The 26,311-nt window shown below is 51.6% G+C and overlaps 1 protein-coding gene across 2 annotated transcripts in view; it reads right to left on the reverse strand.

Moving 5' to 3' along the window:
• The window catches only part of OLFM2 (olfactomedin 2), an 88,784-nt gene that overhangs the window by 6,857 nt on the left and 55,616 nt on the right, over window positions 1-26,311 (reverse strand). The gene's annotated exons all lie outside the window — the stretch shown is intronic.

The raw sequence follows: 26,311 nt of genomic DNA on the forward strand, positions 1-26,311 counted from the left end.
AGTGGTTGGATAAGCAGGTGACAGTTCAGACAGAGGAACTGAGGCATGAGAACGATGGTGTTGGAGAAGAATCCTGGACTTCCAGAAGACCAACCAAATCTGTCTCGGAAGACATACAGCCAGGACGCTCCTGAGAAGCAAGGATGGTGAGACTTGGTCCCACGTACTTTTGACCTTTTGGGAGACCAGTCCCTGGAAAAGGATCGCGTGCTTGCAGAAATAGGCAGCGAAAGCGAGGAAAACCCTCAACGAGATGGCTTGACCGAGTGGCTCTAGCAATAGGCTCACACCTGACCGAATAACAGCTAGCATGACCTTCGTCTCCTCTCACCTCCAAGAAGCCCAGGTAAAGTGACAGTTAAAGGATGACAGAAAGCTCCTGGAACTTTCTGGACCCTGGACTACAAGGCACTACCTTCAGACTCGTACAGTAAACCTCCGGTCTGTTTATAACACTCAACGGCTGTGGTTCCCAAGCCATTCTCCTTGAAGCACGGATGAGCCTAACCGGCGTGTTTGCAAACATTTCTGCTGGTCAAGTGGATTCACGCTTTGTGGGTGGGATAAAAAAAGTTTCTTTTCGACAGCACTTACTAGAGACTTTGAAATGCTGACATCTATGGAGAACTCCAGAGAGCCTTCCTTTCTCCCGACGTATTTAAAAATATCCAGCGAGTGACTATTCTGGGCCAGGCGTAGGCCTGCGGCAGAGGTCACGAAGAGGGAATGAAGGAAACTCGCCCCATGGAGCTCACGGTGGAGACAGACTTCAAACACATATCCCACGAATGCGTCCAGAACCACAGGCTGCTGGAGTGCCGTAGTCTTATCCAGGCTGGACATTTCAGGGAAGGGACATTAGAGCTTCACTGGAGAGCCGAGTGAGTCACAAGGGGAGAGAAAGGGACACTTGTCACCGAAAAGTCGGACCAGCTTCTGGAGGGATCTGAGGAACCCTTTTAGGGAAGCATGGGGTTGGTTACTCCCTGGATGGAGCTGCTGGCCCTCAGCTCAGGCGCCCTTGAGCTTCCTCCGAACAGAAGGTTTTTTTTTTCTTAATCATTTTATTGGGGGCTCGTACAATCTTTATCACAATCCATCCATCCATCCATGGTGTCAAGCACATATGGACATTTGTTGCCATCATTATTCTCAAAACATCTGCCTTCTACTTCAGCCCTTAATATCGGTTGCTCATTTCCCCCCCTCCCTCTCCACGGCTCCCTCCCTCATGAACCCTTCCTAATTCATAAATTATTATTATTTTGTCACATGTTACACTGTCCGACGTCTCCCCCTCCCCCTCTTCTCTGCTGTCCATCCGCCAGGAGGAGGCTGCACGTAGATTCTTGTCATCGGTTCCTCCAGAACGTTTTTTAACAGCACATCATGATTTCATTTGTTCAACAAATACTTCTCAAGCAGTGGCACAGAAGAAAAGCTTTGGCGATCTACTCCTGTCAAGATTTGTTGTTGATGCTGAGTGCTATCGAGCCGCCTCACAACCACCTCCTGCTCTGATTACTGCCCCACCCTGCGCCCTATTCCCAGTCCTTGCTGTGTCTGAGTTTCTTGTTGGAGCCACGGTGTCAGTCACCTGGCTGAGAGTCTTTACCAAGCGCTTGATGCCCTTCAGGGCCGCGTCCCCTCCTGATACCATGCCCGGAGTACTTGAGACCAACTCTCGCCATCGTTGCTTCTAAGGAGCGTTCTAGCTGTACTTTCAAGACAGGTTTCTTTGTTCCTTCTGCCAGCTGGTTCTTCTGGTATATGCAGAATTCCTCACCAACACCACAACCCGAAAGCATCACTTCTTCATGCTTCCTATTCATTGTCCAGCTTTCCCATACAGAGGAGGATTTGAAAATACCATGGGGACGTACTTACTTTAAAAAAAATTTTTATTGAGGGCTCTTATGAATCTTTTTAAAAATTATTTATTGAATCATTTTATTGGGGGCTCGTCCAACTCTGATCACAATCCATCCATCCGTCCACTGTGTCAAGCACATTTGTACATTTGTTGCCATCATCATCCTCAACACATTTGCTTTCTATGTACTTATTTTTTAACACTTTAACGAAGAGGTCTTTTGCAGCAGATTTTCCCAGTACACTATGTCCTTTGACTTCCTGACTGCTACACCCACGGGTACTGATTATTGTTAGGTGCCATTGAGTCGGTTCTAACTCATAGCGACCTGGTGTACAGCAGACCGGAAGCCCGCCCAGTGCCGCACCAGTGTGTTGTGTATGGATCCAGCTCAAATGAAGCCCATGACAACCTCAATCTTTTCTCAGCTTATTGGTCTGGTTGTGAGGATAGTTTCCTTTCTGCTAAGGATAATTCACATAGAAGGTTGTCGGCTTCGATCTTAGTCACTGAGGACTGCAAGCCCGCTTCACTTTCAGCACCCAAGGTTGCGTCATCTGCCTGTTGTGGATGGTTGATGAGCCTCCTTCCAGTCCTGATGCCACAGACTAGTAGCTCAGGTGACTTGCTCGCGTACACATTGAATACGTGTGGTGAGGCGGTCCAACTTTGACTCACACCTTTCCTAACTTTGACGCAGTTCCCTGTGGTTTTGTTCCAACGACTGCCTCTCGGTCTATGTGCTTCATGAGCACAGGGAAGCGTTCTGGGATTCCCATTCTTTGCAACGTTGTCCGTAAATTGTCATGATCCCCTCAGTCAAATGCTTTTGCATAGTCAACGAAACACAAGTAAACATCTTTCTGGTATTTTCTGCTTCAGCCAAGATCCCTCTAACATCCGCAATGATATCCTTTGTTCCACACCCTCTTCTGAGTTTAGCCTGAATTTCTGACCGTCCCCTGTTGGTATGCTGCAACCGTTTTTAAATTGTTTTTCAGCAGCGTTGTATTCGTGTGTGATGTTAATGATGTTTGATTCTTTCTGCAATCTGTTGGATCGCCTTTCTTGGGAATGGGCATGAATATGGATGTCTTCCAGTTGGTTGATCAGGGAGCTGCATTCCAACTTCTTGATCTCGGTGAGTGAGTGCTTCCAGCATCGCACTGGTTCATTGAAACATCGCTTCCTAGAGCTTGGTTTTTTCCAGTAACTTCAGTGCAGCTTGAACTTCTTCCTTGAGTACCTCTGGCTCCAATACACATGGCTGCCATGCAAAACAGAGAACGTTGATCCGTTGTTTATGGTGCAACGATTCAATATATTCCCTCCAGCTTCTTTTGATACTTCCTGTGTTGCTCAATCTTTTGCTCGTAGAATCCTTCATTATTGCATCTCAGGGCTTGAATTTTATCCTCAATTCTTTCAGCTGGAGGAATGATGAGTATCTTCTCTCCTTTTGGTTTCCTAACCCCAGTTCTTTGCATATGTCACTGTAATTCTTTCCTTTGTCTTCTTAGGCTGCCCTTTGAAGTCTCCTGTTCAGCTCTTCTGCTTCCTTTCTCGGTAGCTACTCTGTGTTCAAGAGCAACTTTCAGAGACTCTTCTGACATCCATTTTGGTCTTTTTTCCCCCATGTGCTTTTAATAACTAGTTTTCTTCATGTCTGATGTACCTGATATCCTACAACTCATCTACTCTGTGGTCATTGGGGTTCAGGGTGTCAGATCGATTCTCCAGATGGTCTCTAAATTCAAGTGGGAAAATAGTCAAGATCAGACCGAAAGAATTCAATGTTTCAATACTGGAAACCAGTGTAAATAGTCATTCTCTGACTTTTATAAACCATTCCCTAAATCAGAGACAATCCCTTCTTTAAGACTCCGTACTTCCTCCTCCATGCACAAATGGCAGTAACTCACTTCACTGTCCCTGCCTTCCTTGCACCCAGATGTGACCCAGCTGCCTCACTGTGAAGTGCCCAGGATTCCCTGTGCTGGAGAGCTTGCTCTGGGGTCGGAACCCACCCTGCCTTGGTAGACAGGAAGTCCTCCCAGCGACTCACAGGAGATAGTCAAACCCACCAGCCTTCATTGGAGACCAGTGAGGGTTGGGTTCTGCCGTCTCTCAGGCAGCCCCACAGCAGTCTGCTCAATACGTCAGCTTGCTCAATAACTTACCCTTCAGGGACTTCCTTTTCGTCCTGTGTCAGCCCTGGCCCCACTGGTGCTCCGTGGAATCCCTCCCAGATGAACCTTTCTAAGGCAGCCTGACCTAGATGAGAACTGTGACTCCCCCCACCAAAAAAAACCCCCCAAACCCTCTCCCCATCAGTTCTGGAAGAATGCAGAATGCATGCTGCCTCTTTTTCGGGACAAAATCCAGGTCTTTGAAATGAATAAATGAGCAGGTGCCCAAGCAGCCCTGCCGGTGCGCTCCTGGCTGTGAGCCCCAGACAATTTGGACCGGCCCCCGCCCTCTTGGAAAATCCTCCTTTGTGCAGAGACGAAGCAGCCCCTTTAAACATAATTAACCGCCTCTTTCCTACATGTCCTAGCGTTTCTTTTGAAGCAAACAAGCCATTTTCTCTCCACATATAAAATATTGAATTGTAAAAGAGAAGCGAGATTTAAGCGGCGCGGAGCGAAGGCCTCCGTGGCTTTCCTAAACTAATCGTCGGCGTTGGAAGCACATCACAGGAGTGTTCCCTGCAGCAGGGTCATTAAATGCCTGGGGTTTGGCTGCCAGATCTCGGCTCACGGAGCTCCTGAGTTTTGCCCGGCGGGTTCAAGTTCAAACAGACAGTCAAGTTCATGTCCCCAAGGAGCCATTGGGATGTCCCCAGAGGTTTGACATTGGGCGAGTCCAAATGTCAGCTCACCCAGACTGGAATCATGGGTCTCGAACCCTTGGCAGGTGAGAGCCCCCACGACAGAGAATGGCTTAACCTAAGGGAGATGAACAGAAGGGCAGACGTGAGCCCCCTCCATGCCTGCCCTCCCCCACCCAGCTCTTCAGATACACAAGTTCCCCATCAGGTGGTCTGTGTCTTGTGTGCTAGAGATGCAGCCACACTCTTGGCTGAGCTTTTGGCTCCGAGTTTAATATTCCTGCTAATGAGCTCTAAGAGGGTAAATTCTCTGCTCAAGTAGCTGTTCCTTAAGCCGTCTTTCCTGGCTGGGGTTTTTAAAATACTTTCGCCGAGGCTGCTGCCCCAATTAAGCATCAGGCTCCGTTAGAGGTCCAGGATTAACGGAAGATGAGCCACACAGGAGAAGCTTCTCTCGCTGCCATGCCCGTGATCACCAGTTCAGCCTCCAGCTTCACTGCCCCCCTAACGTCTTGGTTCAGAAAAACAAGTCCGGGTGCTTCCCGGGGACAGAGGGATTTCTGCAGGATCCTGGGGCAGCCACCCATTAAGCATTGGCTATCGGGGATTAGAGCAAAAGAGCCTGCCTCTTAATAAGTGAGGCTATCAGTGTGCTTGAGGCGGGATAATTCAATCAGGAAGCAGAGTTGTCTCAGGGCTTATATATTTCTTTGTCCCCTGCCATGTTCCAGAGAGGATTCCAAGTGGCTTACAAGGATATGCAAAACATCATGAGATAGCTCCAATTAAATACAAGAGCAGGAATTAGACGTCTCTGGACTGGCAGCTTGCCAAGCCATAGCCAAATAGGTCTCTGCATTGGCATTTAACTCAGCCAATCTGAGTCCCAGAATTTGGCCTAGGGAAACCGTTGACTACAAGGATGTTAAAACAAATTGGACAACTGAAATTCTCTCCCTAGCTGTCCAATAATCGGGGGGTATGCAGCCACTCAAACAGGGAGGTTGGCAAGGATTTTTGTGTTGGGAAAGAAAAGGCATTTCTGATGCATCCATCATCGGCCTTGCAAAACCCTGCCCTTGGTTCGCTGCTGTCATTTCTGTCACGGAGGCCATCCTCTCCAACTACCGATCCTTCTTCCTTTCCAACATTTGCACTTTGTTTTGCATTCCCCAGTGACCGTCCATGCATGTCCACTGCATGCTTGATCCAGGTCAGGCTGCAGATGTGTACAAAAAAAACCAAAAAACTTCCGTTTCTTCATCTTTGACATTAGGGGTCGGTGTATACGGCTGAATAATTTGGGCCTAGCCTCAGGGGGGACTCGTCCCTGGAGAATGGGCTTCATGCTAAAAAGACCAGGACTCTCAATGGGCTAGGCTCCAACACACTGGGGCTGCAACCAAGGGGTCAAAGGTCACCATTGTCAGGGTGGCCAAGGCCCAGGCCTCGGGTCATTCATTCTGTTGTCCAGGAGTGGGCTCTGACCGGAAGGCACCGAACCATGGCAGGGGTTTCCACAGCGGTCTTTAAGTGGACCTTAGATCGAGCTTTCTTACAGTCAGCACTTATTGTCCCTTATAAAGATTGTTCTGAAAGATCCTTCCAAAACATTTTTCTCCATATGCAAGGGAGGCAAAGAAGAAAAACAAAGTAAAGACCGAAGACAGAGCCAAAAACGAGGCTAAGAAAAACTCTTTCCTCCAAACCCCGAGCCCACCAGCATATGGCTGGGCCATAAATTTGGCTCCCCGCTCCTTAGCAGCCAACTCAAAAAGGGAAAGCTGGTCATTGATGCGATCCCTGGAGTCCGAAAACAAAAGCAGGCCAGATGCTCAGGAGAAAGAGGAACTATTTCGGGTACCAAGAACAGGCAGGGATTTCTCCCACGGCCCTCCCAAAAAGGCTTCTGTGTGACGTCACCAGCGTCTTACGGACAGCATCCTTACGATAGAAGCAGCTTGGGTGGTTTTTGTTTTTTCTCTACTTCTTACCCCTACTTGGGATAGCAGAGTAGAGCGAGAGGATGGAGAGCAGAGCCCGGGATCAGACCATGGGTTTGTGGGTCCCAACGGGCTAGCCTCTCTGGGTCCCTGTCTCCTCCTGGGTAAAGTGGAGTCAATTCCTGCATCCGCCTTGCGAGTGACCGAATGAGCATCGTGCGCAGTTCACACCGCCGTGAGCACGGAGGATGCCCTGCCCCCACGCGCGCCACGATGACTAATCGAAGGCCAAAGCTCCGACCTTGACAGCTGAGGTGCAGCTGATGCAAGCGATGGTCTCCGTCACCTCTGACAACGGAAACCAAAGACAAGGAACGGCTGATGCACTCGCACGGTGAGGCTGGTGAAGAACATCGAACACACCACACCCGCTGCCAAGACACGAACACATCAGCCGAGAGCAGACATGATCGGAATGCCCCTCAGAAGCCAGCGTGACCTTCCTTACTTTGGACGTGGCCTCAGCAAAGGCCAATCATTAGGACAGGACATCCCATCCTGGTTGGTCAAGCAGAGGGTCGGAGGAAACCAGGGGCGCCCTCCGTGAGATGGACTTGAGTCACAGCTGGCCCCATGACACCTCACAAGGGCCATTACACTCATGTCGCTCACTGGTCGTGGTCAGAGAACCCTCATAAAACCCTAACAAGCAAGTCAGCCACTAACTCTTCCTGGGGGTCAAAACTGAGACAGAGGGGGTGAACCTCTCATGCTTCAATGTTCCGTGGAGGTGGGGCTGAGGTGGCCAGACAATGAGGACGTAGAGGAAGCACAGTTATGGAGGCAGGGGGACAAGACATGCCTGCGTTGACCCCCGAGGACAGGGTCTAAGGCACTCACTCTACCCTAGGTTCACACAGGCCAAACAGCTTCCTGTCCTACAGAATCTCCTGGATGGAACATGGCCTGGGGAGGTTCTATCTCTTGCACGATGCTCACATCTTCAGGATGTCATGTTGGGGTCAGGTTGACATTGTCTCGGGCTCTCATCCCAGCTAAGCATCCTTGTCTTCCCGGAGTAAGTCGGCACCTTCCTCACCTCTAGGTCTTTGTACTCACTGGAGCCTCCACCATCAACACTCTCCTGTCTTCCCCCTTTTGGGCTCCAGCATCATCTCGTCCAAATGCAGCCTTCAATGTCCCTGCCCTAAGTTACGCTACTTCTGTCCCAGAAGCTCTTGAGGCATCCTGAACTTTCCCTGAATGCTTACATTAAAATAGATCTATTTTTAATTGAGATATAGTTAGCCTATCATTCAATTCAATTTAAAAAACTCATTACTATGGAGTCAAATCCAACTCATAGCAACCTTACAGGATGGGGTAGAACTGCCCCTGTGGGTTTCTGAGACTAACTCTTTACAGGAGTAGAAAGCCTCATCTTTCTCCCAAGGAGCGGCTGGTGGTTTCGAACTGCTGACCTTGTAGTTAGCAGCCCAACTCGCCATCACTACGCCACCAGGGCTTAGTCCAATCATAGGAAGAAGGGTGATGCAGCCATCACCACAATCGACTTCGGGACATTTTCTTTCTTCTGGTACGCTTTGCTGTTGGCTCCCCCATTGCCCCATAACCTCCCCTTCCGTGTCCCCAGGTGATTCTAAGCACCTGGTTTGTGGAACCAATGGATGATGGTAGAAGCCCCCCAATTCTTTTTCAGGGAACCTACGTGGATTGAGTCCCCGGCGAAGCCCCTCTGACCGTACGTAGTCTAGGAATGTGAATAGCCCTAACACATACCAGACTTAGAACATTGCAAAAAGTAGTTTAGCAGCTGCAGGGAGAGGGTAGTAAGTCTTGACCCACTCGAATTTATTCTACTGATTTAATATCTTCTGCTTTCTTTTCTCTTAAGGGTTTTCTCTGTTTTCTGTGACCATGGTTGCTGGGTTCCCCATCCCCTTTTTGTCTCTGTTTTGTATGTTTTTCTGTATATGGAAGGCAAGATGGGTGGATCTAACAAGAGAGGAACACTTCACATTTCTTAAGACATAGGTGTAGGATGTGCACCTTCCCTTTGAGAGATTCCGATTTGATTCCCGGCCAAAGGACCTCTCGCACAGCCACGGTCTGTCTGTCTGTCTGTCTGTCTGTGAAGGCTGTGTGTCGCTGTGATACTGACCAGATTTCTGCAGAGCTGCCAGACTAAGATGGACTAGGAAGAAAAGAACCCCCCTCAGTCTCCTTTCGGAGGGTCAGCCGATGAACACTCCCTGGATCACAAAGACCCAATCGGCAATCAACCTACAGCCTCAGGAACACGTCTGCAGGTTCGGGCGTGCACCAGGCCAACGTGAGTCCGGGGCCAAGTTCATGGCAGTGCACCACAGCTTCTTACTGCGTGTCAAGCAGTTTTCTGAGCCAAGTCACTTACTTCATTGTCATAGTCACATTACAATAAGGAGTAATTCGGGCACAGAGAGGCCAAGGCTCACAGCCTGCAGAGATGGAGCTGGAACTGGGCCACTGGTGGTCTGGCTACAAGGCATACATTACCATGTTAAATCCTATTCTCCCATCCTACTCCTTCAATCCCTGACCACAGTGGCCACTAGAATCTCATTGGAAGGACCGCTGGTTCAAGACCTGCCTCCACAACTTGATCCGAGACGGCGTGAGGGCTGGGTGTTCTGTTCACCGTGGAGTCCCCATGACTGGGCACAACGAGTGTCTATCAACAAACATCTTCTCAGATACCCCAAGTGGCGCTCTGACTTTGGAGATGGCCTCAGGACCATGATGGACGAGCAGGGATGTGCTTGTCTGCCATGCCGGAGCTGTGATGGGTCCGTGTCCCTTTGGAGCATTGAGATAATAGCAGGTTGCCCTTGTCAAGCCTCGAGATATTGGGCAAATCCCCCGAGTGAGAAACTTGACAGGCCTTTAAGAAGGTATCAGCTCGCCTGGGCCGAGCGCGACGGCTGGGAGTCATCAGGCGCCTCCCAAAGCACGAGCAGTTGGTCTTCGCCTGCTGAGAGCCTTGTGGTCAGGGAGGGATAGGTGGGAGGGGAAGTGGGGTGACTACCAGTCCTCAAAAGGAGTCCTGGATCATTCATTCATTCATTCATCCCCTTCCTTTCTCCCTCCCAACACAACAAACCCATTTTGCTCCAAGAGGCAGGCAGCTTAGTACAAACCTTGCTCTTGGAAGCCGCCAGAGCCTAAACGTTCAAGACCACCCCATCGCCCACTGAGCCCCTCTCCAGGCAGCCGATGGCCTTTTGTGCTCTGACATCACAGCACCCGCATGGCTCAAATCAATTCAAGGGTTGTTTTGTTGTTTTTTTTCCCCCAGAGATGGGGGAGGGAAGCAACTGGCTTCCATGTCTCATGGACTTTTACCCAGGAGTTGTCAGTACAGGGATGGGGTGGAGAGGGCTTACTGTCCTGAATTTGAAACACTCTCCCCAACACACACACACACACACACACACACACACACAGTGTGGAGAGGGCTTACTGTCCTGAATTTGTAACACTCTCCCCAACACACACACACACACACACACACGCACGCACGCACACATGCACTCGTATGGCAGCAGGAGGGGGCACTGCGGAGCACAGGGTTTCCTCAGCACAGCAGCATAAGCATCGTAAGCAATGACAGCTGACCTTTCTTGAGCCCCTCCTCTGAGCCAGGTGCTGTGCTAAGTGGTTTGCAGCTGATTGCTCCCCCACTTTCACAAGTACCCCGTGAGGTTGAACCATGTACGGTGAACTTGCCGCTTTTCTCCTGGGAAATTCTGTGACTTCTGATATGGTGGTGGTGGCGGTTGTTTTTTTAATCATTTTATTAGGGGCTCTTATAGCTCTTATTACAATCCATACATACAATATGTCCATTGTGTCAAGCACATTTGTACATATGTTGCCATCATCGTTTTTAAAACATATTCTTTCTACTCGAGCCCTTAGTGTCAGCTCATTGTCCTTCCTCCTCTCCCTCCCTCCCTCCCTCGTTAACCCTTGTTTATATATATACATTTTTATCTCCATGTCTTACACCGACCGCTGTCTCCCTTCTCCCACTTTTCTGTTGTCTGTCCCCCTGGGAAGGGGTTATATGTAGATCATTGTGATCGGTTCCCCCTTTCTACTCCCACCTTCCCCTTGTAAAAGAGGGATAAAAGCTGTTCCCCAACCATCACCACAAGGTGCACACACACTGATGGCTAAGATGCATGGTGGCAGAGACGTCTGCTCCATCCACTGCTGCAGCGTCCGGTACACAAGAACAGGGATACTCCCCTGCCAGCACACTCACATTTCCTCCCCCAACCCGAGCCATATGATGGAGAACTACATTGCCCACAACTCCTTGCTCTCTGACATCTAGGAAGATTCTACCAATGGGAGGTGCTAATGGCAGATCAGAGGGCAGGACCAAGAGAGAAGCAAGGGTCAATACCCCGCTTCTCTACCTCCTGGACTCTGGCAGTGGCTGCATCTCCTATGTGGCTCAGCTCCCATTGGTGGTCCTGGTAACTGGCCTCCACTTATTCACCTCTTCCTTCTGAAACCCCTCCCTTCCCCAGTCTTAGGGGGATAGAGGCTCTCTGCTGTTGCTGGCTTCTGTTTCTAGTCTCTGTTTAGACTCAGTCCTCCATCATCTGTGTGACCACTGCCCCCCACCCCAATTAAAGCTCAGGAGGAGAAAATCTTGTGTTTCCCTGGCCAGACCCTGAGGGACATAGTAGCCCTACGAAAAGCCCTGTGACTAAAGAGGCAGCTATAGAGTTTCCGAGCGCAAGCTGCGTCTGTCTAAATTCGGGTCTGCTGCATTCTGTGTGACCCGAGGCATGGGCCGGCATCTTTCTGGGTTTCTCTTAGCGTCCCAGCTTCCTCACCTACAGTTAAACGTGTGTGTGTGGGGGGGCTTATGGTCAACACATAGAACAGACACTGTTCTGGAACTGTTCATTGCCCACCCATCAGACCTGGCTTTTAAAATGTTTCAAAGGTAGTAGTGCAGAATCACCTTCTAATCCTGTGGTACGAAATGCACTTGCTGTGTGTCTTCAGGCCATAGACGTCTTACTCCCACCAAACGTTTAAGATACGGTTATTTGGGCAGGACAGCTTCTTCTCAGCTATGCCCACAGGCAAGAGGCAAGCCGCTCTCTCATCCTTGGTCTCAGTCATGCATCCCCCTGGCCTCTGTCCTGCTTGGGCAGCATTACAATGTTTGTAGAACTGCCAATTAATACCCACAGGGAACACCACTCCCCCAGAAGCCTCCTCCTGAAGGCACTCAACTCTAGTTCCCCCAAATTCAGTTCTTCAAGTCTTCACACTCCACAGATAACAGTTTGACTCCTGCTGGAAGGCACGCAGTTTTACCTGCTCTGTGCGCTGGGAGGTCTACTACTCTGTCTAATGCTCTGGCTCTTGGCTCGTCTGCTGTTTGGTCCTTGCCAGTCCTCTTTTCCGCCATTGGAGTCACAGCTGCTTCCTGTACTAGATTCAGCGCACTGTAACCTAGGGGTCCCATCTACCTGTACTTCTCTCTTGGGGGTAATACAATTCCTGTTTCTGATAGGGCTCATTTTATACCCAGCAGGATGGCCCTCACAATTAACCATGTTAATAGTCGCTCCTGACTGAATCATTTAACCCTATCAGTACTTCCCCTCACCCTCTTAAACATTTGTAACTTGTTAGCCTCCTGAAGAAACTCGATAATTGTGAGTATACACTTGTGTATCTGCTGTGTAGCCATTGCAATGAACTTTGGAAGCCAGCAGAGACGCAGAGAAGACCTTGGGAGGGGTGGTTGGTGTCAGACTAAAGAAAGTTGGAGCATCCCGGCATACCTCCTAGGAGTCTGCTTTGGGTTGATGTCGATGCGGGTTCTCCTTTCTCCTGGTGAAGCTGGAGGAGGTCAGAAGCTGCCCACCTCCATGCATTTCTTTAACACCCCCTCACCCAGCTTCCCCTGCTATTGACAGCGCACATACCCACGGCACACTTGGCACCACTGAAGAGGGCAGCGGTGGCTCAGTGGTCAGATCCTCGTCCTCCAGGCAGGAGACACGGGCTCAGTTCCCAACCAGTTCACCTCCAGCACAGCTACCACCAACATCTGTCAGCGGAGCCTTGCATGTGGCTGCGACGTGGAACAGGTTTCAGAGGAGCTCCCAGGCTAAGGTAGACTCAGAAGAAAGACCTGGTGGTCTACTTCTAGAAAACCCTGCCCATGAAAACCCTCTGGATCCCAGCAGTCTGCTCTGATCTGCTGAGTCCCCCCCCCCCCTTGAGTTGACGGAGGGGGTAGAGGGTGAGGCTCAATGGCAGTTGAGAAGAACAACAAAGAAGCCAACATTTGGTACAATTCTAAGATCTGAATGCCCGATTTTATTCAGATGTCACCTGTTTTTTCCCCATCGATGAGATTTTTTTTCTGGCCCAGGACCTCTCCCTGCGTTCAGTCATCATCTGCCTGCTCCGTTTGCCCTTGGCCTGTGATGGCATGACCTTGACACTTTCAGACTATTGGCCAGATATCTTTTCAAATGTCTGGTTGGCTTTTAAGGTTACGAAGGGGGCCTGCATCTCCCACCCTGTGTCTTCTCCCTTCCCCCAGCATCTGCCGTGCAGTGGCACCTCCCCGAGAAGCTTCTTCCTGAGTGAAGGAACCCTGAGCTGGCTGACTCCTTTATCTGCCCCCCACCCCGGTTACCATCCCCCACCCTATGTTCTGCAGACATCCTCGCCACAGGCTAGACCGGAGAGAAGTTCACATAAAAGCCTGTCTCCTTTCAGAAAGTCCCGGTTCTAATCTTTTCTTTGTAGACATCAAGGATTCATTTCTTTAATATTTAGGGGCTTTTGTGCCAAAGAGAAGCAGCCACATTTGCATCAGACGTCTCATTTTTCAGGGCGAGCGAGAGCGATCTCCCCTGCAAGATGAGGGCTTCTTTAATCCGGGAGCTGTCACTTGCCCTCCCCCTCCCCAGTCTTTGAGTTCCTGGCAGGGGGCCAGGAAGGGGGGGTGAGTTGTCTGGAATTACCCTCACACTGGGAGGCCCTCGCTGCCACAGCCAAATTAATTAGAATCTCGGAAAGTTACGGAGACCCCTGGCTGGCGATGGAGATGAATTAAAAGCTTGCTTTCTTCGCTGGCCCTCGGAACAGCTCAGTATTTGCCACAAGGGGCTAAGAGTCAGGCTTCTGGTGCGCCTCCTTTCGGACCTCACCCGCCGCCATCAAGTGCATTCCGCCATCAAAGTGACCCAAAGGGACAGGGTAGAGCAGGGCTTTCCAGGTGGTCAATCAGACAAGCAGAGAGCCCTCTGCGATTTAGTTGATTCTGATGCATAGTCACCCCGCAGGACAGAGTGGAACGGCTTCTTTCCATTTCCAGGACTGTAAATCTTTACAGGGGCAAAAAGCCTCTTCTCTCTCCCAGTGAGAGGCTGGTGGGTTTAGAACCTACCAACCTGATGGTATAATGCAGCACATGCCTGCCCATGGTGCCCCAAGGCTCCTTTATGGAAGCTCAGTCTCTCTCGCTGCCATCCGGTCCATGCTGACTCCTAGCGACCCTAGAGGACAGAGTAGAATGGCCCCTGGGGATGTCTGCACTGCACCTCTTTTTAGGAAGAGGAAAGCCTGGTGGTTTTGAACTGCTGACCTGGCGGTTAGCAGCCATTTCACGGAAGCAGACACCCTCCTCTCTCTCCAGCATAGTGGATGGGGAATTCAGTCAACAACAGAGTCAACCTCGCGGAGCTAAAGTAGCTGCTCAGAAGGGGGGATTCCCTTCCATGCTGGCACAGGCCAGCCCCACAAGGCCAAGCACAGGGCAGGGAATGTCAGCAAAATGCCCAGCTCGAGGTAATTTCCCAACCGCGACGGCCCCGTAGCTGGAAGACAGTGACCCAGGTTTAATCTCTCCCCTGAAGTCTGTCAGGAGTGAAAATGAGCCGGGGTGAGCCTTTGAGACACTTTCCGCGACTTGCAGGAATCCAATTTCTGGCTCAGGCATAAATCCGAAGCCATCCGTGCCGGGGCGGGGGAGGGGGCTGGGCGTATTGGCTGGGGATAGATTTCAGAAATCCATGCATCGGTGCGAGGCAAAGGTGGTCATGGGGGAAATTTGTCATCCGGGGTTGGCGGAAGCATTTCGCTTCGGTGGCCAGAAACACCCCTGCACCAAATTGAAGGTGTCTCTGCCTCGGGCTCCCGGGTGGGTGCGGGGAGAACAGAGGTTCTGTTGGCCATGAGATGGCAGGGGACTAACCTGCTAGCTAATAACTCATCCACAGGCAGACAGCCGGGCTCCGGAGCTGCCTGGAGACCCACGTCCTTCCTGCCTTACATCACTGGCTTGTCACCTTGTGCACAATCAGTTGGTGCACTGGCTGCTGGTGGGTCAGGTCCTTCCCGAGGTGCCTCAGAAGAAAGGCCTGGCTGTCTGCTTCTGAAAAGCCCACGCTGAGCACCCGGGGTGGGGCACACAGTTCCACTATGGCACACAGGAGGCGCTGCCACGAGCTTTTTGTTCCTTTGGCTCAGTGGGAATCCCTGCGTGGTGCCAACAGTGAACTTGGCCCTTGGCCACTAGAGGAGGACTGGGAAATTGAAGTTCACGTGGAAGAAAGGCCAGCGGTCAACTTCCGGCACAATCAAAGACTCGGAGGCAGCAGGGCTTGGCTTTTCCAGGGCTCAGAGATGCCTCAAAGGCAGCGCTTTCTCCCGTGCGGTGGGGCAGCAGTGTACAGTGGCCTCCAGCGCAGGCTGCAAAACCAGGGTGCCGGGCTTCAAACCCCGCTCTGCTGCACAAGGTCTGAATGACTTGGAGCCTCAGTCCCCCGAGCACAGCAACCTTATAGGATGGAGTAGCAGTAACTGCTCCAGCGGTTTTCTGGGACCGCACATGTTTGGGGAGCTGACAGTCTCGTCTTTCTCTTGTGGAGTGGCTGGTGGGTGACCAGCGGCTAGCAGCCCCATGCTTAACTCATGGCACCACCAGGCCCCCTCCCAACTGTAATAGATGGCTGATGATACCAACGTCAGTCACTGGGGCGATTCCTAATCCAACTTCTCGCACGCACCCGAACATATCAAGTGTGGTAGTGAGAGGTGATGTCAGTGAGGCACCTCTGGCTAGGGGCAGAATTCAACCTGCCAATCACAGCTTTGGAGACGCCTCCTTGGGGGCGTGGCCTGTGTATAAGGATGAAACTGGGACCTCCTATTGTTCTCGCTGCCATTTAACCTGCCTCCTCTCTGGGACTTTCAAGGGGAATATGTTGGCCTCCAGGGGTGGCCCTGCATGGATCACCTAACCCTGAGGGCTGTCTACACCCTGCCATGCTTCCACGGACCTTGGATCCAAGGCCTCTGTGATCCCCTGTGAGTCTGGAGAGGCCCCGGCTAGCATCAGACTTAGTGGACTTGAGGTGGACTGGGCTGGGGCGCCTTCTTGGCATAAAATTGCTTCTTAATAAAAAAGTTCTTTCTTGTACATAGATGAATGCCACTGTTTTGTTGTTGCTTTCTCTCTAGACAAACCAGCCTAACACACCTGGGGAGCTTCAGAGAGTTCATGGGAAAATGCCATTATCTTTCCCTTCCTTTTGTCCACCGGGCCTCCCATTACATTTCTTCATTTCTAAAGCCCCCTTGTGCAAGTTAGCGTGAGGTGACTCAATATGGATTAAAAGTAGGTGAAGATTTGCCGGTGCGAACACAAAAAAGGCAGCCAGGGGCCTGTCTGGCAGGTGGGCGCGGTCAGTTTAGATCTTGGCTCTGGGTTTCTTATTCTAGAAGCCCTGGTGGCCTAGTAGGTGACATGCTGGGCTGCTACCTGCCAAGGTCAGCAATTCGAAGCCACCAGCTGCTCCACCGGAGAAAGAGAAAGCATGCTGCTTCCATAAGGAGTTTCCATCGTGGAAACCCACAGGGGCCGTTCTAACTCTGCCCTACGGGGCCATCATGAGGCAGAACCAACCGGATGGCAGCGAGTGAGTGAGTTGGTGCCTCGTCTCTCAAACGGCTGTGATGACCGTGCCAGCAGCCACCTCCTGGGGCCTGTCGTGAGTGTCAAATGAGTGAATATACTTGACGCACTCAAAGTAGCAGCTCATGCCAGCATCGCGAAATGTCAGCTGCTGTCTTCTCCAAGTAGGACAGCGCCACCCTGGCCACCCCAGGGCTCATAGATTACCAAGGAAGAGCCGGTGTGACACGTGCTCAGGGCACTGTGGGTGCAGAGGCTGGCTGGCTTGGGGGGGGGGGGCGGGGGAGGGACAGCTGCCTGGTAGGAGCACTAGCTAAGTAGGCTTGAAGGCTGAGCAGGGGCCAGCAGGGTGGGGTGGAGGGTGCTCCAGGCAGAGGGAAGAGCCGTGGTGAAGGCCCAGAGGAAGAGAGCACCCATGTGCCCCTCAGAGCCCTACTGAGTGCCCACTCGACCAGAGGAGCCCTGGTGGCACTGTGGCAATGTGTCGGGTTGCTAACTGCAGGGTGAGCAATTGCAAACCAGCTGCTCCCGGGGAGAACGACAAGGCTCTCTGTTCCCGGGAAGCGTCCCAGTCTCAGAAACCCAAGGGGCACTGCTACCCTGTCCTGGACGGTCATCCTGAGACGGCATGGTGATGGCAAGCTTGGGTTTTGAGTGTACTACAAGCCACTGTCCTGGGCACTGGGGTCAGTGGAGATGCTATGATGGGCAAGGATCCCCGTCCCCGTAGCAGTTAGGCTGTGGTGGGAGCTGTGGGTTTGTGGGAAGCAGGGAGGTGAGCTGAGTCCGAGTGTCCTCCAGGTCTTCTCGCCCTACATCTCTGTTCCCTCAGTGCCCCAGAGACAGATCCCCGTGGACTGCACCACTACCCCTGCCCTCGGGCTTCCAGATGAATCAGACCAATGAGAGCAGCCAAGGGATTGGAGGGCAAAAATGGCGGTGGTGGTGGGCACTGTGGCCTGGGCTTCTGTCCACTCACGGCGATGGAGAAGAGCTGCACACAGCCAGTTCTTTCTGCTGCGGAGATGCTGGGTGGGTTGGAACCACCAACCTTCTGGTTGGCAGCTGAGGGCCTAAGTACAGTGCCACCAAGGATAGGAGAGACCATCTGGGAGATTAATCCACAGCTTTTCTTCCTGCCAGGCAGTGTTTTGGTGTTGAAGGTGGTGGTGGTAGAGGAGGTCGAGGTGGTGGTGGTGGTGGAGGTGGTGGTGGTGGTGGAGGTGGTGGAGGTGGAGGAGCTGGTGGTTGGGGCAGTGGTGATGGTGGAGGTAGAGGTGGTCAAGGTGGAGGAGGAGGGGTGGTGGTCGAGGAGGAGGAGGTGGTGGTGAAGAAGGAGCTGGTGGTAGAGATGGTGGTCGAGGTGGTGGTTGTGGCAGCAGCAGTGGTGGCCCTCTCCTGAAGCGGGTAGCTCCTCAGGCATCCCCATCAACAGCTTTGTCTCCCTCTCTGGCCTGAGGGGGGTCACTGTACGCTGGGTCGCTGACCCCAGAGTTTTCAAAACACCTTTGCCCATTCTCCCAGCCCCGCCCCAGCCGGTTGTGACTCACGGAGACCCCCTGTGGGTGTCAGAATAGAACCCTCAGATATTCAGGGGCCGAGGTTGTCTGGAAGGTGTTGGCCCCCACTCTCCTCTGAGGCACCTCTGGATGGACGGACTCGAGCCTAAAGCCTTGCGGCTCGCAGCCTCCCTCAGCTGCCCCTAACCTTTGAAAATTGTTCCCTCCTCTCTCTGGGAATGCCACGTGCCTTGCTGTGGGACCCTGCCCGAGCCAGGGATGCTCAGATGTCAGGCAGGACCCCCTTCCGCACGCAGGGTCTTGAAAGGTGTCAGGTGGAGCAGGAAGCCGCACAAAGCCAAGAAAGAGCCCGCTGGGAAGGTTATGGCGAGGAGCAAGATGGGAAGAGGCAGAGAAAGCCGACCGCCCGATGGGGGCTCCCCGCCAGTCCTCTCTTCCTTTGCAGTTTTCCAGGAAAGACTTCTCAAAGACAGAAAGCAGCTCCTGCCGGGAGGCTCAGAGGGGAGGGGACAATGACTGTCACCTGGGCCACCAGAGCCTTTGTTAGTGAGAATATGGGCCACTTGAAGGGAAATCGATCCTGGCTGAGCACAGAGCAGCTGATCCCTCCAGAACCAGGAGTGGAGCCAGCAGCGGCCAATGGGGGGGATTGTTCTGCCAGGTGCCGGGGCACAGAGGGCCTCCAATCGATGTGCATTGTGGCCACCGGCGCCTGAGTGGAGCTGAGGAGGGACATAGACATTACTGCTGGCCTGGGGGTGGGGTGGGGGTGGGCATCACCGCGTAGAACAGCTGTCAGCAGCAGCAGCAGCTCGTGTGCCAGGCCTATGGCATGGGTGATGTATGTATGAGAAGTCTCATGGTGCTGCCGCCTCTCAGTATGGCCTTGAGCGAGTGACTTCAATGTCACTGGGGCTCAGTTTCCCATCTGCAGTTCACCACCTCCTAGGGTTGCTGTGGAGGTTAAATGAGAGAGGCCTGAGTTGCTGCTGCTGCTGTGAGGGGCTGGCACATCAGTTCCGACTCATAGCAACCGTGCAGGCAACAGAAGAAGACCCTGCCCGTCCCGGCACCATCCTCACCATGGTTAGGCCTGAGCCCACTGCTGCAGCCACTGTGGGGATCCATCTCCTGGAAGAGCATCCTCTATTTTTGCCGCCCCTCTACTTTACCAAATAATGTCCTTCTCCAGGGACTGGTCTCTCCTGACAACATGTCCAAACCAGGGGAGAGGAAGTCTTAGCCCTCCGCCCTGCTAAAGAGCATCTGACTGGACTTCTTCCCCAAGACAGAGGTGCTTGCCCTCCTGGCAGTGCTGAAAATACATCGCAAATACTGTGTACGAGCCAGCTACTGAAGTGACAGGGGCCTCAAAGGCCTGCGAGTGGCCATCTAATGCACACTGGTCTCTCCGAGCTCGGTGGAAATAAGAGTAAAGGAACGCAAAGGTGCATAGATAAAATTTATCCAACGGACTAAGGGGCCATGTGAACATCTGTTTCCAGGCTCCTGAGACCAGAAAGGACTAGAGGGTGCCCGGCTACCGCGAGCCACTGCAATGAAAAGGCTCGCATTAGAAGATCCCAGATAGAGTGGGAGACAAATGTGGAATAAAACTCAAAATCACAAAAGAGACCAGGCGGGTGGGACCCCTGAAGTTACAGTCTTTAGTCACCCCTCAAGTCTGGAAATGAAATCGCCCCCATAGCTCAATGGTCAGCCCAACAACAGGCAGGTCGACAGGAGAACAATCATACTAGAGGTGTATGTACTTAACCATTTGCTATCAGAAGGGCAGCATTTACGTAAGGTCAAAGTTCCAAAGGGTCAGGAAAGGAGAAAGAATGTAAACAGAAAATACAAGGGGCCCTGGGATAAGCGGTGGCACATGGTGGAGATGACCGTGGATGAGAGAAAACTAAATGGGTCTGCATTGTTCCAGGGAAAGCAAATCTGCTCTGTGAACCTTCACCCAACTCACAGTGTGAAACAATGAAACAAATTTAAGCATTAAAGGCAACGACAGCCACAAAGTCAACTACTGATGGGATGACTGCTGGTCATCGTAATTCAGTGTGATGTCAGGGAGGAAAGGTCAAGGGGCAGAGCCTGGTGAGCCATCAGGGTTCATTAAGGAAACAGGAGCCATGCCAGATGGGTCTGTGGAGGGTATGGCACCGGAAGTGCAGAGGGAACACCGTGAAGAGAGAAGCCACCATCATCCTGGAGTTGGGGTGCAAGGAGAGGAGAGGATGTTACCAGGGTCCAGGAGTGAGCGCCCCTAGATTTGAACCTAAGCCACTTATCCTCCTGGAGAATCTGAGGCAAGGCAGAGAGGGAGACAACTTCTGGTTTCTCCTTGCCTCCCACCCCCCAAAACTCTCACTGCAGCCTCCTATTGGTTGACCCTAGAACGGAAGTTAGTGGGCAAGGGAGGCTGGGAAATGTAGTTCCCACAGAAGGACTGATCCGCCTGTACTCAGAGCAGAGTGTGTAGGGGGGTGGGGTGGGGGTCGGGACAGGGAATTGATCTGAGGGGCGCAAATAAAGAACAAACGGCTCACCGTCGTGGCTGCTTCTCAACGTTGTCTTAACCACCAAGCTACACACAATGCAGCCTTTGCTCAGCCAACGATTAGCCCACTTCATGCACACAACAGGCTCTGAGAAGATGATGACAACGCCGGGTCCTTGTCTCCAGGTAAGAACTCAGTTTGAAAGTGACCGCAGGAGCCCCTTTTAGCAAATCCTTCTCAGGCCCCACCTCTCCACCCGATCCTTCTCTGGACAGAAGCCACACATTCATGGGCAGGTGTATGAGTAGGACCCACTAGACAGGACGCTTACCAGGACAAGGACCTCAGGTCTCCCCCCTGCCATATCCCAAACACCCAGAATAGCGCTCGGCACACAGTAGGTGCTCCATGCGTGTTTATAAGTTTGTTTTCTTTTCTGGTGGCAACGTATCCAGCGGATCACACATCCGTTCAATAATTTCTCCACAGACCATTTCCATGACATGGTTACTGTGTCCCCAGCCTCACCATCTTTCCCCATCTTATTTCACCACGATGAACGTCAGCTCACCGCCCCACCGAGCTGCGTCTGAGCTTTACTGCTACCAAGCTGAGCGCAGCGAGATCATGCCTCAGAGGGCCAGGTGCCAGGCGAACTTTCTTTCCTCATTCAGCAAAACCTCTGTTGAGTCTGAAGACGACTTCACAGGATGCTTTTGGCTCAAGGATCAAACATTTTCCCAGGGCCACAGATTCGAGGGTTCCTTTAGCCTCAGTGAGCTGCACGTGTGTGTGTGCGTGTGCGTGTGTCCTAGAGGCGATGCTGCTTGCTTTCAGAGTCAGATATGTGGAGTTAGGACTGGAGTCCAGACCCCTGGTTTTAGACAATGCTGGCGTTACTTCTCTGCCTCTCTCCTACCACTTACCCCCAAACCAAAACCCAACCCAACCCACCTCTCTGCCGAGTCAACGCCATCTCATGGAGACCCTGTAGGACAGGATAAAACTGCTCCTGTGAGTTTCTGAGATCATAACCCCTTACAGGAGTAGAAAGCCCAGTCTTCCTGCTGAGGAGCAGCTGGGGGTTTGAACTGGAGACCCTGAGATTAGCAGCCCAACGCCATAATCTCTAAGGCGCCGGAGCTCTTCCCAATTTGCCCAAGGGCTTTCCAAATCCCATGCATCCCTCAGGGCTCAGAGAAAACATCGCTGCCTCTAGGAAGCCTTCCTCATCCTGAAGCCATGTCGGTGTTTCCCCCTGTGTGTGTCTTCAGAGTTACTAGCCTCTCCCCATCCCAGAGGCTCTTACATTTAGTTCCTCTCCTTACCTGGGTGCGCAGTGACTGAGAGCACCCAAAAGGCAGGCGTTGGGTCTGTGTCATTTCCTGCTGTGGCCACAGCTCCAGCACGCGCTGGACTAAGGAGGCATCAAGATATGAATGAATGCTTCCTTCCCACTCCGAGTTCTCTCTGTCACTCTTTCTCCCCCATTCTGCCCACATAGTTGGACCTGTTCTCTCAGCCTGCTTCCCCTCCCTTCTTCCTCTCCCCTCTCAAAGGACATGGGGAGGGGGGGCAGTGGGGTGCTCTGTGTTTTGAAGAGGTTCTGGGGCCATGGGCATTTGAGTGTAACTGAAGTGTATGAACCATAGTGCCTGACTACCTGAGTTCAAACCCTAGCTCCTCCATTTTTCCAGCCTTGTGGTTTGGACAAGTGACTGAAATTCTCTGAGCCTCAGTTTCCTCAACTGCAAAACGGGAATGCAAGTCTTCCTCATGCTGTAGACTAATTAAACGAGCCGTTTCTAATGGCTCAGGGGCAGCACCTCCTCACCCAGGGTCCCGTCTGCAATCCCCAGGCCAGCCCGGCTGCAGAGGACGGTGGCTCTGGCAATTAAAGGATCCGGAAAGGAGCTCAGCTGTGTCGACCGAGCTCTGGGCCAAGTTGGCCTGGTTTTCTTCCCAAGAGAGTCGAGCACAGGTTCTGGTGTCAGACATCCGTATTGTGATTGGCAGAAACACCTGGCAATCCTGCAAGTCCCCCCTATCAGGGCTAGGGTGGAAGGTAGGAGCTGCTGTTGGGGCCCTGACCACACCCCTTGACTAACATTGTCCTCCGCTCCCAGCTGCAGAGCTCAGAGGCTCACAGCTGACACCTGTGACTCTCAGAGAACTGCCCTTGGCTTTTGGAGAAGTCTGGGAGGTGTCTGCTATCCAGTTACAGATGGATGGGGGAGGACAGAAGCCTGCCCCCTTGTCTCATGGTGCAGTTTGCACTCCAGAGGGCCACCGCCCCTGTGGATGAAGCCAAGGCTAGATCTGACCTAAGGCGGCCCATCTTGACCTATCTGTCCTTCATCGCAGTCCTGTTTCCCTCTCCATTGCCACTTCCTCCCATCAATAATGTGTTCTGAATCTCTGTCTCAGGTTCTGCTTCTTGGGAACCCAACCTAAGAGAGGGGAAACGATGAACACTCCGTGTAAGAGAGGATTTATGCGGCTGTCCCTTCAAGCTCACGTTCACAGACAGGCGCTGCGTTTTGTCACTTCCACCTAAGCCTCCAATCCATCAGGCAATCCCGAGAGCTGTGCCAGCTTCCAAATGCATCCCAGATTCTGCCTGGTCCGCGAGATCTACATGCACAGCCCTCATCGCTCTCTGCGTGGAAATTGATCTTCTTTCTTGTCTCTCTCCCCCATTACGCGGTCAGATCCCCAAGGGGTCGGGTTGTTACTTCCTTGTTGATTACTGTGCCTGGTACTAGGAGGTTGGCCAGTTAACTGTCTTCCAAATTTCTTGGCATAGGCAAAGTGAGGGCTCCTACCATTCCACCTATTTGTTGCACATCTCAATGCCTTCAGTATAGATTGGACTTCCGACCAGTTCTCTTTGGTCCAGGGACTCTAGATGGTTCTTCCATCTTCTTTTGAATGTTTCCCATGTCATTCGAAAGGCGCTCTGGCAGCTCTGTGAGATAAGCATCGGGTTGCTAAGCGAAAGGTCAGTGGTTCAAAACCCTCAGCCACGTCCAGGGAGAAAAATGAGGCTGTCTGCTCCTGTCAAGATTTACTGTCTTGCAAAGCGGATGCATAAGCAAATATGGTGAAGAACGCTGATGATGCCTGGCTATCAAAAGATATAGAATCTGGGGTCTTAAAGGCTTGAAAATAAATAAGCGGCTATCTAGCTGAGAAGCAACTAAGTCCACATGGAAGAAGCACACCAGCCTGTGTGATCATGAGGTGTCAATGGGATCAGGTACCAGGCACCAAAGACCCAGAACAAAAAATCACATCATTGTGAATGAGGGGTAGTGAAGAGTGGAAACCCAAAGCCCATCTGTAGGCAATTGGACATCCCCTTACAGAAAGTTGTAGGGAGGATACAAGTCAGTCAGGGTGCTACATAGCACTCTCCAACCAAACTCTCCAACCAAACTCACTGCCGTCAAGTCAGTTCTGACTCCTTGATGCTATCAGACAGATGCAAACTAGTACAGTGACTTTCTGAGCCTGTAACTCTACAAAGGTAGAAAGCTTTGTCTTTCTCCCTCGGAGCTACATATGAACATGCATGGTCTGTTAGCAGTTAGTTTGGCAGCTGTTGATATTGGGCTTCTCCATTGTCTCTTTCCACAAATATAGTCTATTGGGTTCGGATGTATTCTACCTGGTGAGTCAACATTTATGCTGTTGATAAAAATGGTATTCCCCAAAATTCTATCACGTGATTTCTAGTGTCATTACTGTCACCAAGGCCACATCTTCCTATTGCTGATCCTTCTGTGATTCCAACTTGCATATTCCAGACACCAGTAATTATCAGTGCTTTCTGATTGCATGTTTGATCACTTTCAGGCTACAGAGGCTGACAAAAAAAACTTCATCTTTTCCATTAGTGGTTGGCATAAATTAGTGGCATATATTTGAGTAATAGTTGGATTCGCTGGTATGATTTGCAGGCGGAGGGGATTTTGTGGTTTAAAATGAGGTGTGCATCAGGGTTGTGTTCTACCACCATCCTTGCGCAATGTGTTCGATGATCACATCATTTGAGAAGAACGTTACATCAGGGTTGGAGGGAGACTCATTAACAACCTGTGATATGCAGATGATACAACTTATGTGGTGAAAGCCGAGAGGATATGGGAAGCAATTCCTAACAAAGGTAAAAGAAGGCAGCCTTCAGTAGGGTTTACAGCCCTTCAGGAGGGTTTGCGCCCTCAGTGGGGTTTGCGCCTCAACATAAAGGAAACAATGATCTTCATAACTGTGCCAATAAGCAACATTATGAAAACAATATTGAAGTTACCAAGGGTTTCGCTTTACTTTAGCCCACAACCAACACCCCTGGAAGCATCGGTCAAGAACCCAAGGCTGTGCTGCCCTCAGCATATCTGCTGACGAGATCTCTTTTAAAGTATTGAACAGCAAAGATGTGACCTCAAGACATGGGGCTCCTGGCCCAAGTCATCATATTTTTGGCGGTCTCAAAGGGACCATGAATAAGGAAAGCCAACGAGGAACCGATGCCTTTGAATGATGGTGTTGACAGAAACGTCTGACTATACCACCTGCAAATGGATAGATCTGTCTCTGAAGAAGTACAGTTAGGATCCTCCTTAGAAGCATGGATGGAGAGACTTAATTTTACCTTGGGCGTGTGTATCAGGAGGGGCCAGCCTTTTCAGAAGGGCATCCTGCTTGCTCAGGGAGAGGTTCAGTCAAAAAAGAGGAAGACTTTCACTAAGATGGACCACACAGCGGCTCAACCATGACATGAATCCCGAGAATGGGACTGGGCAGTGTTTTCTTCTGTGACTCATGGAACCACTAGGAGTCAGACCAACAGGGGGTCACCCACACTAATACTGCTTAGTCAGTGCTCAAGGAACGTTTCTGGCATTGAACACTTAATCCTTTATCCCATCACTTAGAGATAGCGTGACTCTTCTTTTCTTTACATGGTTTCATCAGAAAATACCAGTAGCTTGGCCTTCAGAATCTACCCACCCCACCCCTACCCACCCCTCATCTCCTCTCACTCCTCCTCCTCGATCTCTGCTTCAGGCATACCGGGCCTCCCCTTTGGTCTTACAACATCTTAGCAGGCCACTGCATCGGGTCTTTGCACCGGTTGCTCCCTCGGCCTGGAATGTTCTTCCGGTTGTTATCTGGTGGACGCCGACTCATGGCAACCCCTGCATGTTGTCAGAGTAGAACTGTGGTCCACAGGGTTGTCCGTGGCTCAGTGTTTGGAAGCAGGCTCCCAGGCATTTCTTCGGAGCTAATTCCGGATGGACTCGGACTGTCGGCCGTTCAGCTAGCAGAGTGTCCTGAGCATCTGCACCGCCCGGGGACTTCTAGAATGTTCCTCCACCTCCTAGGAGTCTTTACTCAAATGTCACTTCCAAGAGGCCTCTCCTGACCACCCTGACCAGCACTCTCCACCCCCTCCCCTGCTTCGGCAGCTTCCAGTGCGCTACATCATTTGTACATTAATATTGTGGACTATTGTTCTTCCCTTCTAGAATGCCAGGCAGGTGGGGGTTTATAACAGCTTCTGTTCGCTGCTGCGTCGCCAGTACCTAGAATAGCACCT

The sequence above is a fragment of the Tenrec ecaudatus genome, chromosome 1 (genome assembly GCF_050624435.1).
Source record: "Tenrec ecaudatus isolate mTenEca1 chromosome 1, mTenEca1.hap1, whole genome shotgun sequence".
In the NCBI taxonomy this organism is placed as follows: domain Eukaryota; kingdom Metazoa; phylum Chordata; class Mammalia; order Afrosoricida; family Tenrecidae; genus Tenrec; species Tenrec ecaudatus.